This window comes from Jaculus jaculus, chromosome 9, assembly GCF_020740685.1.
Source record: "Jaculus jaculus isolate mJacJac1 chromosome 9, mJacJac1.mat.Y.cur, whole genome shotgun sequence".
NCBI classification, from domain to species: domain Eukaryota; kingdom Metazoa; phylum Chordata; class Mammalia; order Rodentia; family Dipodidae; genus Jaculus; species Jaculus jaculus.
In genome coordinates, this window is record NC_059110.1 from 81,340,390 (window position 1) to 81,356,751 (window position 16,362).

Sequence of the window (16,362 nt, forward strand, 5' to 3'; positions counted from 1 at the left end):
GGTCACCCTGAGACTACACAGTGAATTGAAGGTCAGCCTGGGCAAGAGTGAGGTCCTACCTCAAAAAAACCAAAAGCTAACAAACAAAAAGTCACCATAGCCAGGCATCACGGTGATGCATGCCTTTAATCCCAGCATTTCAGAGGCTAAAGTGGGAGGGTTGCAGGGAGTTTGAGACCAACCTGGAGCTACAGAGTGAGTTCCAGTTTAGCATGGGCTAGAGTGAGACCCTGCCTTGAAAAAGACTTTTAAAAAGTCACTATAAATTAGTGTCATCAGAGAGATGACAAGATTTGTGTACATAACTAAAGGAGAAAATCTTATGAAAATAGAATAAGTGGAACACAACAAAGAGATCTTAGGAATGAGAAAATCAGGGCTGGGGTTGACAGAGTGCTTGCCTACCATGCACAGGCCCTAGGTTTCGTCCCTAACACTGCACAAACTGGGTATGGTGACACATGCTTGTAAACGCAGGCCTTGGGTGGCCAGCGCTGAAGGTGTATCGCCGCGAGCCATGCCACGTGCTCTTCCTGGATCACGTCATGTACACCATGCTCATGGGCTGCCTCAGCTTCCGGGATCCCTTCAAGTGCAAGGTGCGGCTACCACAGCCAGGACATGTACGAGTTCTCGTCCCACATCACGCGCGGGAGCACCACTTCCCCATGAGCTAAACCCAGCCCGGCACACCCCGGGCTCAAGGTCCGCTGCTGCACTCCCTGCCCTGTTTGCAGGGGACCCGCGTTCATTTAAGTGGGTGGGTTGGGATTTGCTTTTGGAAAACAGGTTTTGTGTTTTGTTTTGTGTTTTGTTTTGTTGTTAGAGGCAGCATCGAAGCAGGGGGAATCGTCCATCACTGTAGACAGTTCTCTAGACTTCTAGCTTACCATCCCCTTCTTCATACAGCTGGAAATTTCAGAGAGAATTAAACTTTAAAAAAAGGGGAGGGCTGGAGAGATGGCTTAGTGATTAAGTGCTTGCCTGTGAAGCCTAAGGACCCCGGTTCAAGGCTCAGTTCTCCAGGACCCATATTAGCCAGATGCACAAGGGGGCGCACGCATCTGGAGTTCGTTTACAGTGGCTGGAGGCCCTGGTGTGCCCATTCTCTCTCTCTGTCTCTCTGCCTCTTTCTCTGTCACTTTCAAATAAATAAATAAACATAAAACAAAAATTTAAAAAAAAAAAAAAAGCTTATCCTGGAAGGAGCAAGGTGGGCACTGCGCTAAGCACATAGTTCATGCCCCAAGTATCCTTCAAGCCATGTGCACGCCCCAGAGGTACAGGCATCCTGGCGAGCTTTGAAGGGGGACCCTGGGACCAGGAATGAGGAGGCATCTGAGGGGGAGACCGTAGCCTCGGGCCACCCACATCCAGGGTGGAAAGGCTGCACTTTGAAAGATACTCAAGTCATATGCTGCATAGGAAGATGAATTGGTCAGGTTATCTGATGGTTTCACTGGGCATTACATTCCTCCTCAGTTGCCTGGGGGACACAGCCATCAGAGGCTTGTTGCCCAGTGACATGACCTCAGTGCACCTCTGGAAGAATCTGGGGGGGGGCATGTTCTGTTTTGTAACCCCCATGCCTTTAATATCCCAAAGCCTGTCTTGCTGCATCTTAAACACCAGTTCTGAAGTTGGGATCTTAATTGGAACATTTCAAACAGTAAATTACCTTAGAAACCAGAGTCTTCCAAATTGTACTATAAGGTCTCTGGGTCCCTATTCTCGTCAGACCTGCTTGTACCAGGACCAGGAACTACTGTCCCATGAAAACCTAATCCCACCTCTTCATTTTAATTAAGTCCATAGTTTGCTTACAGCCGTGGATAGGGATTTCTCGGTGTTGGTTAAGAAGCCACAAATCTCTACCCTCAGTGTACACTCTTTTTGTTTGAAAAACCAATAAAATCTTGATTCAAAGTGACCGTTTTTTTAAATCAAGAATATATGTGATCCCAGCATTTCATTGGCTAAAACACAGAACTTCGCTGTTTTTAAGCTAAATCCTCAAATAGTCTGAAACTCTCTAGCCTAAAGGCAAAGTAGCATGAGTGCTCACACATACAGGATGCTGGGTGACACAGCCTTTATCCCAGGAGATGCCATGATGTGACAAGCCCAGGCCCCCAGAGAAGCATGCCCACCACGTCTCATAGGAAAGAGGCGGCTAATGCGAGAGGTGAGAGCCCAACCCACCCAGGCTAAGACAAGGATGCATGCTAACTCAAATATCTGGGGAGTCTCTCACAGGAATGGGCTCCCCCAAGATTGTCATATCATTAGGGTCATTACTTTCTACCACCCTTCACACACACACACACACACACACACACACACACACACGATTTTAAACATTTTTTAAGTATTGTCTTCATAGAAATCTTATAAGATGAACCTGAGGAACCAGCAGGGAAACTACATGAACAACTCAGCATTTACTTAATCAAGGTTCTTAGCTTCAGCCTCCCCAACATTTGGGGCTAGATCATCACTTCTGGGGACTGTGACTGTCCTGTGCATTGGTATCTACCAAACAGATGACAGAAGCACTCCTAGTTGTGACATCCAAACTGTCCTTCGAAGTTGTGAAGTGTCCCATAGGTACCAAACGCATTCCTCATTGAGAAGCACTGGTCTAAATAGATTGCAACTCAGGCAGAGGCACAGGGAAGGTGGTGGATTGTGCACGTGGGTGCTCACAAACATACCCCCTGTGCGCTTGAATTCTGTTGCAGGGTGGAGTGCACAAAGGCATCATTATTGAGCCATGGATTTCTTTGCTTCCAAAATAATGTGGAGGTAGAAATAAACAAAATTGTAGCTATAATAATTCTGTCTCAGCCGCAGTAATGCACATAGTCCAGGGAAAGTTTGAGGACCTAGAGCTGTGGACAAATTTTGTTCGACACACAGCTTCAGAGGCAGGTGCACACGCCTTTTCCAAATTCATGTATACCACGTGACAACTGTCTTAACTATCTTGGAGTTCCAGTTTGCTGGCAGATTATGCCCACCCTTGTTCTTACCCATGCGTCCCACTGGGTCAGCTGTTCAAAAGGAGATGTCCCTCCTCTCCACTGGTACTGAACGCTTAAAGCAGAACTGTAAATAGTGGCTTCAGGAGCTGTTTTCTAAAATGTGTTGCCCCTTCCTCCCACTGCCTTTACTAGCCAATATAAATGTCTATTTGCACACCTTTTGTTGTGGTTTTATATTGTAACATCATTTTTGAAACTATTGTTTTTAAGGTAAGGTTTCATATATGTCCACAAGTAATTAAATTATGTTTGAAGGTGGCTATGTTCTGTGCCAAAAGTTGATAAAGTTTTTCTTGCAGCTGGTAAAAGTAGGATTTTGCATGAAAAAAAAAAAAAATGTAGGCCTTGGGAGGTGGAGGTAAGAGGGTCAGAAGTTCAAGGTCATCTTTAGCTACATAGTTTGAGGCCAGCATGGGGTATGTGAGGCTCTGTCAAAAAAAAAAAAAAGAAATGAGAAATGTAATTTTGGGGCTGAAGATATACTTTAGTGATACAGCATTTGCCTAGCATGAAAACAAAAGAATAAAAAAAAAGAGGGAGGTAGACCAGAAAGAAGAGAGAATGATTGATAGTCTGAATTAATTAAGTTTCTCCAGAAAAAAAAAGAACTAAAAGATTGAAAATTAAAATATCAGATGATCCAATATTATCCCACTAACAGTTCCAGAAAGAGGTAACAGAAAAAAGAAAGGGCGGTGACAGTAGCCTCCAGAGTTCGCCTCCTGGTGGAGCACATCTCTTGATACCAACGCCCTTGTGCAGTGCCCTTACCTTAAATCAGAGCTGGCCCCATGACTCAGCTTTGACCAAGATAACGGAACATAAATAACATTACTTAACCTCCAAAGCTGAGTCACAGAAATACTTGCAACTACACCTTGACCTCTAGGAACATTTACTTTAGGGAAAGCTAGCCAGCACATACGAAGTCTGACTGATTAGGCTTGATGTTGCAGTCAGTTTCTCATTGCTGACAAAAATCACCTGACCAAAAGCAGCTTGTGAGGGAAAAAAATTTTTTTTTTTTGATTTACAGATTCAAGGGGAAGCTCCATGTCAAGAGGAAACAATGACATGACCAGAGGATGAACATCGATCCCTGGCCACCATAAGGTGGACAATAGCAACAGGAGAGTGTGCCAAACACTGGCAAGGGGAAACTGGCTATAATACCCATAAATCTGCCCCCAACAGTACACTCCCTCCAGGAGGCTTTAATTTCCAAATGCCATCAGCTGGCCTCTAGCATTCAGAAGACCTAAGTTTATGGGGGACACGTGAATCAAACCACCACACTTGACATGCTAATGCTGTCCACATGGACAGAGATGCCCAGGCAACTCAGATGTCCCAGACATCTCAGTCTCTGCACATAAGAAACTACCTCAGACATTCCAGGCATAGAACTTGACCTGAGGAGAACCTGGGAACCAAGCCAGAGCAGAGGCCCCTAATATACAGCTCTAGCAGAGCATCCCAGACATCTCCAAGCATCCAAGCTGCCCAAGATGCAGTCACAGACACTGAGAAGAAACAGACAAGCATTCATCTTCAACATGCTCTGGCTGAGTTCCTAATCCACAAGTTTTTTTTTAAATGATTAGTTCACCATATTTATAAAATTGGTATTTCGCCATAATGGGAGAATATTATCAGAGAAAGAAGACACAAACATTTCCCAGGCCTGAAGGTTTTAAGCCTCTCAGTGCACCAAATATCCAGGATAATGAACAACACAAGATCTACCCCAGTCTCAGGAAATTTCAGAACACATGGGTAAATGCTCAGTGGCTTCAGAGAGCAATACCACCACATGCCACATACAAAGGAACAAGAAGCTGCTCATCATTAAACCTCTCCACACCCACTCCAGAGTATAGCATATGATGATGATGTAATACTCTTCAAAATTATTTGAGTATAGGGCTGGAGGGATGGCTTAGCAGTTAAGGCGCTTGCCTGCAAAGCCAAAGGACCCAGATTCGATTCCCCGGGACCCATGTTAGCCAGATGCACAAGGGGGCACACGTTGTCTGGAGTTCATTTGCAGTGGCTGGAGGCTCTGGCTCACCCATTTTCTCTCCCTCCCTCCCTCCTTCCCTCTCCCCCTCTCCCCCTCTCCTCCCCCCTCTCTCTCTTTCTTTCTCCCCCTTTCTCTGTCAAATACATAAAAAACATTTAAAAAAGCATTTGAGTATAAAATTATATACCCAGGAAAACTATCAACTAAGTATGAGAGTAAAATAAAGATATCCTAAATATCCTTTTTATACATTTTACATCCTTTCTGGGGAAGATACTATTGAAAAGCAACTGTTTGTTCAAGCATAGAAGGTTCTCAAAGTAAGGTCTCTTGCTGGACAAATGGAAATGCACAGAATATCTAAAAGTAAAAGATTTAAAAAAAAATTTTATTCTTAGAAAATTTTATTATTAGAGAATGGGTGTGCCAGGGCCTCTAGCCACTGCAAATGAACTCAGCCACATGATGCATCTGGCTTATGTGGGTCCTGGAGAATTAAACTTGGGTCTTTATAGGCAAGTGTCTTGACCACTAAGCCACTTCTCCAGCCCTGAAAGTGCAAGCTTTGAGAAGAAAAGCTATTAAATGAATTATGATAGAATAAGTTGAGATGATTAAAAAAAAGTAAAATAAGAGATATATAGAAAATCATGCTATGCTAGAAATATGAATTAATCACTACCTCCAAGTGAAAAGCTATCAAGTAAGGAATTATAACTGACATGTTCCATGAGTTCTTAACAAACAATATTGACACTGTCAGAAGTGAACACTGAGTACTGAAGAAGCCACTCAGCAGTCTGTAAGTGCTGGCAGTCACCGAGCCCAGGGCGGGCCAGCCTCCCAGCTAAACCGCCACTCCACTCTGCTCTATGACTCTCTCAACTCTGAACCCTTCTGAGTAAGTCGTTATGCAGTGACATATCAGACTAGGGTTCAGACTAAGTAACAGTCTCAGTGTGGACAGATGAAAGCATTTCAAGGTAAATATGTCTGGTCCAGTCAATTAGTTTTTCCCAGGACTGGGGAGATGGCTTAGCAGTTAAGGCGCTTGCCAGGTTTCATTCCCCAATACCCGCATTGGCCAGTGGCACCAGGTGGCACATGCGACTGGAGCTCATTTGCAGTGCCTGGAGGCCCTGGTACACCCATTCACTCCCCACCCCCCCGCCACCTCTCAAATAAATAAATAAAAACCTAACTGGAAAAAAATAGGCAATAGTTTTTTCCCTATCTGCACAAGTTTCACTCATTACAAAGACAGGCATCTGGAGTTGTTTTCCAGCACAGAGACAGGGCACGAGGCCATCCTCATGCTTACCCTGCCTTGTTTGTGACCATGGTCCATCAATGGAAGAGGAATGTCAAGGGCAAGGGGCTCTGTCTGTGGCCAAGCACAGCAGACTCAGACCCCAGGGACCAGACCTGCCACTTCACCTCAAAATACACTCAAACCCACTACAAATGAGTCAAATTCAAGGACAGCATGTGTCTGCCTCCTCCCAACACTGGCCTCTTTCTTAAGGACACCAAGGAAGGAAGAAGTCCTGGCAGATCTTAAAGAACCCTGTGCCCTAGGAGATTCATGAGAAAGGCAGACCACGCCACTGGGTAAGCAGAAAGCCCCATCTCCACACAGGCCAACACCCTGACCCAGCTAGAGTTGAGGACCCTGCCAGCTGTTCTCTCTTGGGCACCCTGCCCACTGGCTGCCTCCTGCACCATGCTGGCACTGAGTGGACTGGAAAATGAATAAACACATAAAAAGCTCACAGATCCTGAGAGCTGGAGGGTTCATCTGAGCCTCACCTCCACTGCAACTGGTCTGCTTACCACTGTGGCCTTGACCAACTCAACTATCTGCTCAACATTCTGAGGCAGAGTTCATCCATTTCCTAGCTAGTGTGACCTGTTACTGACCTCACATTACCCTTCACCTTAGCCTCCTCCTCTCCATACCCCTGACAGAGACACTACCATCATCACCCAATTGGCTAACGTTTACCTAACAGTATATTAAATCCTTTGCACATGTTATTTAATTTAGTCTTTTCAACAACCATATGGGATAATGAATTAGTCTCTCAACGGAGACGAAGAAACTGAGGCTCAAGGGTTGACTTGTAGAAGTTCCCACGGCAAGTATATGGCAGAGATAGGATTCTAAATAATCCTGGAGAGCAAGCTCTGGGGGGTTCATATCTGTTCCTGGTGCGCTGAGGCCCTGGATGCACTCATTCATCCCTCTGTTGGGTAAAGGACAGTGAAAAGTCTCTGGTAGCACCTTCCTAGATATAAGCCTAAGGTCCAAAAGCAACTCTGCTTGGGAAAGTGCATGAAATGAGCATTATCTTGTTTTATGAAACTATTATTTTTTTTCATTTGCAAAATGCAAAATCCTATCAAAAATCCTTCCAAGCCAGGCATGGCAGCACATGCCTGTAATCTCAGCACTTGAGAGGAGGCAGCAAACAGATTGTGAACTCAAGGTCAGCCTTGGCTGTATAGGGAGACCTTGTCTTAAGGGCTTAGGACATACATAGCTCAGGGGTCGAGGGATCGCCTAACATGTCGAAGGCCCTGGTTCCCATCATTCTATTTCTGATCTTTGAATTTCACTATAAATATTAATACATACTCACCACAGGGAAAACATTCAAAGAATCCAGAGGCATCTAATGAAGTGGCCTGGGTACAGGGTGGGGTCCTGCCACATCTGCCTTCTGCTTTTCTGAAGCAACTTGTCAAACCAGAGTGCCAGGCCCCAGAGCAGAGCAGGCACCTGCCACAGGGAATCAGGGCTGAGAAAAGGCTGGCATTTCAGCCTTCCTGCTGAATCACTTCCAGCTGCCCTGGTCACATAAGTGACAAGATGATACATCAATACCAATAATGCTGAAAGGGTCTGCCAGGGGAAGCAGCGTTCTTCTCCCTGGGGGCATGAAGTCAGCCTCAGAAGGCAGCTGGAGCCACTGAGGATGAAGGGTCTCTGCCCAGGGCTTCCGTCTCCCCCTCCCAGATCCACACTCTGCCCCACTTTGCAAGGCCAAATGGTGACAAGAAGAGGCCACTCCTAGGGCAGCCAAAAATCATCAAGTAAACAGATACTACTTGAGCCCCCGTTCACAGAACTTGGTGCAGGGACAGAAGATGCAGCCAAATAGAGGAGTACAGAACCCTGTCCTGTGGAGGGACTGGTCAGCTCTTCAGAACTCGGTGGGGCACCTGGCTCCACTTCTGCTGGCCTCGAACATGTTCCAGCCCCACAGGTCACCTGGCTCCTTCAAGCATCTGGAGACTATGTGTTGAATGAAGAACTTGGGAGCTGCTGAGTTAGTGCCCCAGAAGAATGCATGATGAAGGCCTTCCAGCCAGATCCTTCCAGTAAAGGTTCTAATTGCAGGCCAGGCTGTAAACACTTAGAGGGCAGGAACTGTCTCACCATTCCACACAGCATCTAGGATGGCATTCCTATACCACAGGCCCTCAAAAATTATTCATTTGCATATAATCTAGACACATCCTCCTTTCTAATTTAAGCCATCTCTAGTTTACTTGTAATGCCTAATACAATGCAAATGTATGTAATTATATTGCTTAAGTAATAATGCAAAGAAGAAAAGCTGCAGATACGCAGAACAATTTTTTTTTTTCAAATAATTTGGATCTGTGGTTGGTTGAACTCAGGAATGTGGTTCCTACAGATACAGAAGACCAAAACTGTAACAATCTGCAGTGTGTGTGTTTATACGTTTATTATGGACACCTTCTCTGCCCAACAGTTTTATGAGGCTGACCAGGACCAGGCATGGAGCCAGCTAATGTTTGGCAACACTGAATGCTGGCTAAAGGAAGCACACCTAGTCAGTGCAGCAACTAGACCTTGAACTCAGCAGCTAACTAGAAGGCATGGCTGAGCCTTCTGGCATATGCAAGCGGATGGTGAATGAAGGAAAACGGGCCAATGGAAGGACACAGGCGGGGGGGGGGGGGTCCCTGAGCTCTCCCTCTCACATTCTCCCAGCCGCAGCAAGACACGGACTGACTTACACTTGTTTTATCTGTTCCTTCCCGCTCCCTGCCAGTGGAGAGTGGTTCTCACTTGCAAAACAAACCAGAAGCTTCTGATACCTACCAGCACACACAGGGCTGAACAATCAATTCCTGACTTGCGAGGAAAAGAACACATCCCCTCCCCTGGGACAGAACTAGTCAGAGGCTGTCTCTCATGGAAGCCCACTGTCCACCCAGGCGGGGGGGGGGGGGGGGGGGGGGGGCCACCACAGTGGCTTGTCCAGTTCTTCCTGTTGGTCAAAGGCTGACTGAAGTTTCTAATCCCCTCTGGTCTTTTTTGGGTCTCTCTGATAAGCAGAGGACAGAGGGAAAGGGCTACCCACATGCACATCTGGGTCAGAACATCGGAGGCCAGGCTGGTAAGGCCCAAGGCCACCTGAAAGCTACCTGCTACTGTACGCCAGTTGCCTCTGGCCAGCAGGAATGGGGCTGATGCTCAAAGCTCAAAAGCCAGTTCCAAAGCAAGCCATTTTTATCCTGCTCCTGCAGATAGAACAGATAAATAAGATTTGTTAAAAATAATAATAAGTTTTTGCTTTACAGATTTACAGAACACAGAGGAGGAAAGAAAGGAAAACTAAAGCCGGGTATGGTGGCGCACGCCTTTAATCCCAGAATTCGAGAGGCAGAAGTAGGGGAATCACTGTGAGTTCAAGGCCACCCTGAGAATACATAGTGAATTCCAGGTCAGCCTGGGCTCTTAGAGTGAGACCTTACCTCGAAAAACCAAAAGGAGAGAGAGAGAAAGGAAAATGAGGATAGAAAACAGAAAAGGAGAGAGGTAAGAGAGAATTTGGGTAGATGGAGAGATAAAGAAAAGGCAGACGGGGGCTGGAGAGATGGCTTAGCGGTTAAGCGCTTGCCTGTGAAGCCTAAGGACCCCGGTTCGAGGCTCGGTTCCCCAGGTCCCACGTTAGCCAGATGCACAAGGGGGCGCACGCGTCTGGAGTTCGTTTGCAGAGGCTGGAGGCCCTGGCGCGCCCATTCTCTCTCTCCCCCTCTATCTGTCTTTCTCTCTGTGTCTGTCGCTCTCAAATAAATAAATAAATAAATAAAAATTTAAAAAAAAAAAAAGAAAAGGCAGACAATACAGAAAGTTTTTAGATAGAAGGTACTTTGCTCCCCATCAGAGCCAAAGCCCGTCACTGGGAAGGCTGCCGAGCTGGAGAAGGCCTGGCAGGCAGGCAGAGCACAGGCCCATGGGAAGAACTCTTAACAAGAACCGCACACAGAAAGCTGCACCAGGGCTGTGGGGCTCCTTCTAGAACCCTGAGGAGAGTGTGGAAAACAGAGAAAAACCCTGAATGCCCCGGGTACTTCCTGGAGGGAACTGTGTTTGGTAGCCCATCAAGCTGCAGACTGAAAATACTGGTTTTCTAAACCATGAGAGGGCTCAAAAAAGGCTTTGCTAGCCCTCAGAGCTACTAATTCAGACCACACCCACAGGGTCATCCACCAGATCATACAAAAGGCCATTCTCCGCCGCCACTCCTGGTCCTGCCCACATATTCCCTCAAGAGTCAGGAGACACTGAAATAGAGAATGAAGTTAGGGTATACTCAGTAATCGGGCACCTGTCTAGGATGCAGGACTTGGGTTCATCCACAGCACTATACAAAAGAAGAGAAGGAAAGGAAAGGAAGAAGGGAGGAAGGCAGTTAGGGTTGATTCTGACATGCTCTTGAAGAACCAGTCCCCAACCTAACCTACTGTGCCTAATATAACCTGCAGCTTCCCCCAGAAGACAGGCTGCCAAAGGCTCCCCGCTCCCCCCCCAAGCCTCTCCTCTCAGACAAGAACACCAGTAGAGGAGGGCATGTGAGGGGCCTTCAGTTAGGGCACAAGAGCACTGAAGTCCTCACTCCTTCCCCTTAGGTATCTGTCATTCATTCACCAGAATAAAAGCATGGCCCATGTGCCAGCACAATGCTAACCTCTGGGGACATAACATGAATAGGCCATGTTGAAACCCCCACTTCCCTCACCCCAGATCTCCAGGATATCACTTAGTCCTCAGTACCTCCTAATCTGCTCTGACCCGTCACTCCATCACCTCTTACTCAGATGACAGCATCCACATCCTAACCCATCTCCATCCCCTGCATGCACACCTCCACCCCAGTGTATTCTCCCTGAAGGAGACACAGTGATCACGCCAGAAGTGCGACCTCTTTGGAAACCAGTTTGGCAGCTCCTCCAAAGTTAAACATAGAGTTACCATGTGACCCAGCGATTCCAGGCCAGAAGAATTGAAAACAGGTGTTCAAACAAAAACGTGTACACCAACGTCCCTAGCAACGCTATTCACCATGGCCAAAGGGTGGGAACAACCTAAGTGTGTACGCATGGGTGAATGGATAAACAAAATGTGGTACAGCCACACAATGGGCTATTATTCAGCCTTAAATAAGAATAAAGTACTAACACATTATGACATGGTGAACCGCAAAAATGTTATTCTAAATAAAAGAAGCCAGCCACAGAAGACTACAAATCACATGATTCCATTTACTATGAAATGCCCAGGATAAGCAAAACCATTGAGACAGGAAGTAGAGAGGTGACTTCCAGAGGCAGGAGGGAAAGACAGGGACCCGCTCAAGGCGCCAAAGCTGCTATTTGGATAATGAGAAGTTCTGGAGAGGAATGGAGGCGGTGCTGGCACAACATTGAGAACATACTTACTGCCACAGGATTGTTAAGTCATAAAATGCTTAAAACAGTAACTTGTGTACTACATGTAATTTATGGGAGCGGAGGAAGGTTGAACCCTTGCATGACACGGTGGTTCATGCCTTTAATCCCAGCACTCAAGGGAGGAAAGATTTCAAGTTCAAAACCTGGCCGGATCAGCTGATGAGTCTGAAGCTAACCTACAGTACATTGCTAAACTTCCGCTCAAAAGACTTCTTTTTTTCTGGTGTTCCAAAGTAGGAGACACTCAGGCTGACCTGGAATTCACTATGTAGTCTCAGGGTGGCCTCGGACTCACCTCAATCCTCCTACCTCTGCCTCCCGAGTGCTGGGATTAAAGACATGTGCCACCATGCTGAGCTAGACTTTTTTTTTTTAAGTGAAAACTGCCAGGAGTGCTGGCTCAGGCCTTTAATCCCAGCACTCAGGAGGCAGAGGTAGGAGAATCACTGTGAGTAAAAGGCCTGCCTTGGGGCTGGAGGGACAGCTTAGCAGCTAAGGTGTTTACTTGCAAAACTAAAGGATCCTGGCTCTATTCCCCAGAACCCACATTAGACAGATGCACAAGGGGGCACACACATCTGGAGTTCATTTGCAGTGGCTGGAGGCCTTGGCATGGCCATTCATTCTCTCTCTCCCCACCCCTCTTTCTCCGTTAAATAAATAAATAAATAAAAATATTTTTTATAAAAAGGGCAGCCTGGGACTACAGAGTGAGCTCTAGGCAAACCTTGACTAAAGTGAGACCCTACCTTGGAAGAAAAAAAAAGTGGGGCTGGAGAGGTGGCTTAGCAGTTAAAAGCATTTGCCTGTGAAGCCAAAGGACCCGGTTCAATTCCCCAGGGCCCACATAAGCCAAATATTTAAGGTGGCATATGTATCTAGAGTTCATTTACAGTGGCTGAAGGCCCTGGTGCGCCCATACTCTCCCTCCCTCCCTCCCCACCCCCCCCCTCAAATAAATGTAATTTTTAAAAATTTTAAGTGAAACCAAAACTAAAGTAGATTGTTATCCTCCTTCCAAGGGCTCTCTCCCACTTTCAGGATTAATTAAGCCAATCTTCTGACATGCCTTCAAGGACCCCACATCCCAATGGCCCCTGGCAGCTGCATCTTCCAGCCCTCCTCTTGCTCTCCTCGCCTGCCTCAGCCAGTCCGCATGGTTAGCAACTCCTCACGTTCTCATCAGTCCATAGCATACACTTCTCCCTGCCTATACAGCCACTACCCTCCAGACCTCCATTCATACCCTACATCTCCACCTAAGGTCTGCAATGATCTGCTCAATACCTGTCTTCCTGCTGAACTGTGACTGCCAGGGGGCAATGAGCAGCCCTGCCTTGTTCCCTCTGGACCCTCAGCATTACCCAGCTGCGAGGACCTTCTCAGAATCTCACTGGAGACACTGTCCCCAAGCTTAGCATCAGGCTCAAGAGGGGAAAAAGAGACTAGCTTGGGACTGGAGAGATGGCTTAGCAGTTAAGACATTTGCCTGCAAAGCCAAAGGATCCCTGTTCGATTCTTCAAGACCCACGTAAGCCATATGTACAAGGGGGTGCATGCATCTGGAGTCCATTTGCAGTGGCTGGAGGCCCTGGTGCACTCTCTCTCTCTCTCATAAATAATATAGATACATATTTTTTTGGTCTTTCTAGGTAGGGTCTAGCTCTAGCCCAGGATGATCTGAAATTCACTCTGTAATCTCAGGGTGGCCTCGAACTCACTGGCAATCCACCTACCTCTGCCTCTGAGTGCTAGGATTAAAGGCGTACGTCACCACGCCCAGCTAAAATATATGTTTTTAAAAAGTGACTAGCTTGAACACATGGGTGTCTGTGGGGCTCCAAGCAAGAGAAACCAATGGAGGTTAATCCAAGTTCTAGCCAAGGAGAGGACCAAGGAGGAAGAGGGTCCCTCGGTGTAAGACGGGCTGAGAGACAGGACCAGGCCAGGTGCATTCAGGGAAGGAAAGGAGAGGAGTAGGCAGGACCAGGGCCTGACCGATTGTACCCGCTCCGCAGTGACAGCTTGCAACCTTGCTAGGCATGAGCCAGCACCATTCTCTGAGCACAATATCACATGTGCTGTCTCAACGAGCCTCACAGCTACTGAAGGAAGAGGGTACTTTTAAGTCTCTTTCAAACAGAGAAACAGAAGCCCAGGAAGAAGGAAGTGACCTGCTCAAGGTCAGGTCACCCAGCTACCAAGTGTCTAAGTGGGATCTGCACTAGGTTTGCCCAAGTCCACAGTGAAACTCTTGGGCTACAAGGACCCTCCAATGCTCCAGCGCTGGCCCGCAGGACAGGTACACCCAAACCAAAGAATGTCCTACTCCCTGGAGAACCCAGAGCTGCCTGGCATCCCAGCAGGCTTCCCACAGGGCAAGGGGCTATTGCACAAGCAAAGCCCAGGCCCAACCCAGTGCTTTTTGAGCCAGGGGAAAATGCCTACTACAAGTCCCTCATCATTGGCAGTCCTGACCAATGGCCTTGTCTGGACAATGTACCTGTCATTCTAGTTCCAGTGATTGTCACAGGGAGAAGGGGGCTCTCAGGTCCCCAGTCCAAGCCACTCACACTTGCCCTCTCCAAGAACTGCTTCCTCTGACCCTAAGACAACTCCCCATTTTCCACCTCCAGCCCAGGCCTCCGCCTCCCACTGAATTGCAGACACCACCTGGACACTCTCTTCTTGGGGTTTCACAGACACCTCCAACCCAACGTGTCTGAAAGTAACCCCATCATTCCCCAGTCTGTTCTTCTTCCTCTCTCAATGACAGGCACCACATGTTGCCAGTTCTTAGGCCTCATCCTTCAAACATAGCCCTCCCTATGCAAAGTACATCTACAGCAAGGCAGCCTGGGCACACAGCACACTAACCTGCACTTCCCACGATGCCAAGGGACCTGTGTGCACATGAAAATTAGAGAGGCATGCTCTCAAATCAACAGCCCTTCCATCTGCCACCCATATTTTCATGAGGTCCACCAACATCTCCCCACACCAGCCCCATCATCTCCAAGTCACTGGCATCACCTTGGCTGATATCCAAATCCCACCCTAAAACCCCAGGAACTCAAGTAGCCCTTCAATATACCAGTGTGATCAGGAGACCCCTGAGGAGGTCTTGAAAGGGCTTCCCCTACCCCTTACCACAAAGACCAAACTTCACACATTCATTAGCAACATTTTTATTGCTCATTGTCTAAATGCCAGGTATTGTTCTGGGCACTGGAGCAAGAGCAGGCAATGAAACAAAGACCTGTCACTGTGGAACTTAGATCCTAATGAAGAAAATACATACTGGATTGTGTAAAGACTTTACATGTGAAGAATATCAACTGGTGAGAAATGTGATCAACAAAAATAGAAAAGATTGTAAATTTACTTAAACAGAGCAGAGATCTTAACAAGGTGACATGTTGAGCAAAATCGAAAGGGTTAGCTAAGGAAGAACATTCTAGGTGGAAGAAACAACCAGAAAAAAGGTTCTGAGGCAGAAATCTTTTCTGGTCAAGGAATAGCTAAGAGGCCAGTGTGGCTGACAGAGTGAACAATGTTAAAGAACAGAAACCAAAGGCAGACAGCTCACAGTGGTCGCTCACGTAGAACCTATGTCCAAGGTAAGAACACTAAATAGATTAGGAGGCTGAAGAAGTGGCTTAGCAATTAAGATGAGCGCCTGTGAAGCCTGAGGACCCAGGTTCAATTCCCCAGTACTCACGTATGCCAGATGTGCAAGATGGCACATGCATCTGGAGTTTGTTCACAGTAGCTAGAGGCCCTGGCGCGCCCATTCTCTGTCTCTGTCTCTCAAATAAATAAATTAAATTAATTTTTTTTTGGTTTTCCGAGGTAGGGTCTCGCTATAGCTCTAGCTCAGGATGACCTGGAATTCACTATGTAGTCTCAGGGAGGCCTCAAACTCACAGCAATCCTCCTACCTCTGCCTCCTAAGTGCTGGGATTAAAGGCATGTGCCACCACGCCCAGCTAAATAAAATTTTAAAAAATTTTTAAAGAATACTAGGCTAGGGCTGAAGAGATGGCTCAGTGGTTAAGGCACCTGCCTGTAATGCCTAATGACCTAGGTTTGATTCCCCAGTACCCACATAAATCCAGCTGCACAAAGTGGTGCATGCATATAGAGTTCATTTGCAGTGGGTAAAGGCCCTGGTGTACCCATTCCTATTCATTTTCATTCTCTCTCTCTCTCCCCTTGCAAATAAATATATTTTTGTTTGTTTGGTTTTTGGTTTTTAGTATGTTGAGGTAGTGTCTCACCCTGACCCAGGCTGACCTGGAATTAACTATGCAGTCTCAGGGTGGCCTTGAATTCATGGTGATCCTCCTACTTCTCCCTCCTGAGTGCTGGGATTAAAGGCATACGCCATCACACCTGGCAGAAGTAATGTTTTAAGGATCAAGAATGGACAGTATGAGACAAAGGCTGGCAGGTAAGAGGCCAGCTGAAAAGTCATCTTAATAGCCCAGGTGAAGGCTGATGATGGACGTGACTCTAGTGGCA

General features: G+C 46.9%; 1 protein-coding gene across 6 annotated transcripts in view; it reads right to left on the reverse strand.

Annotated features, from left to right (window-relative positions):
- Positions 1-16,362, reverse strand: part of Rap1gap2 (RAP1 GTPase activating protein 2) — a 277,672-nt gene that overhangs the window by 151,256 nt on the left and 110,054 nt on the right. The gene's annotated exons all lie outside the window — the stretch shown is intronic.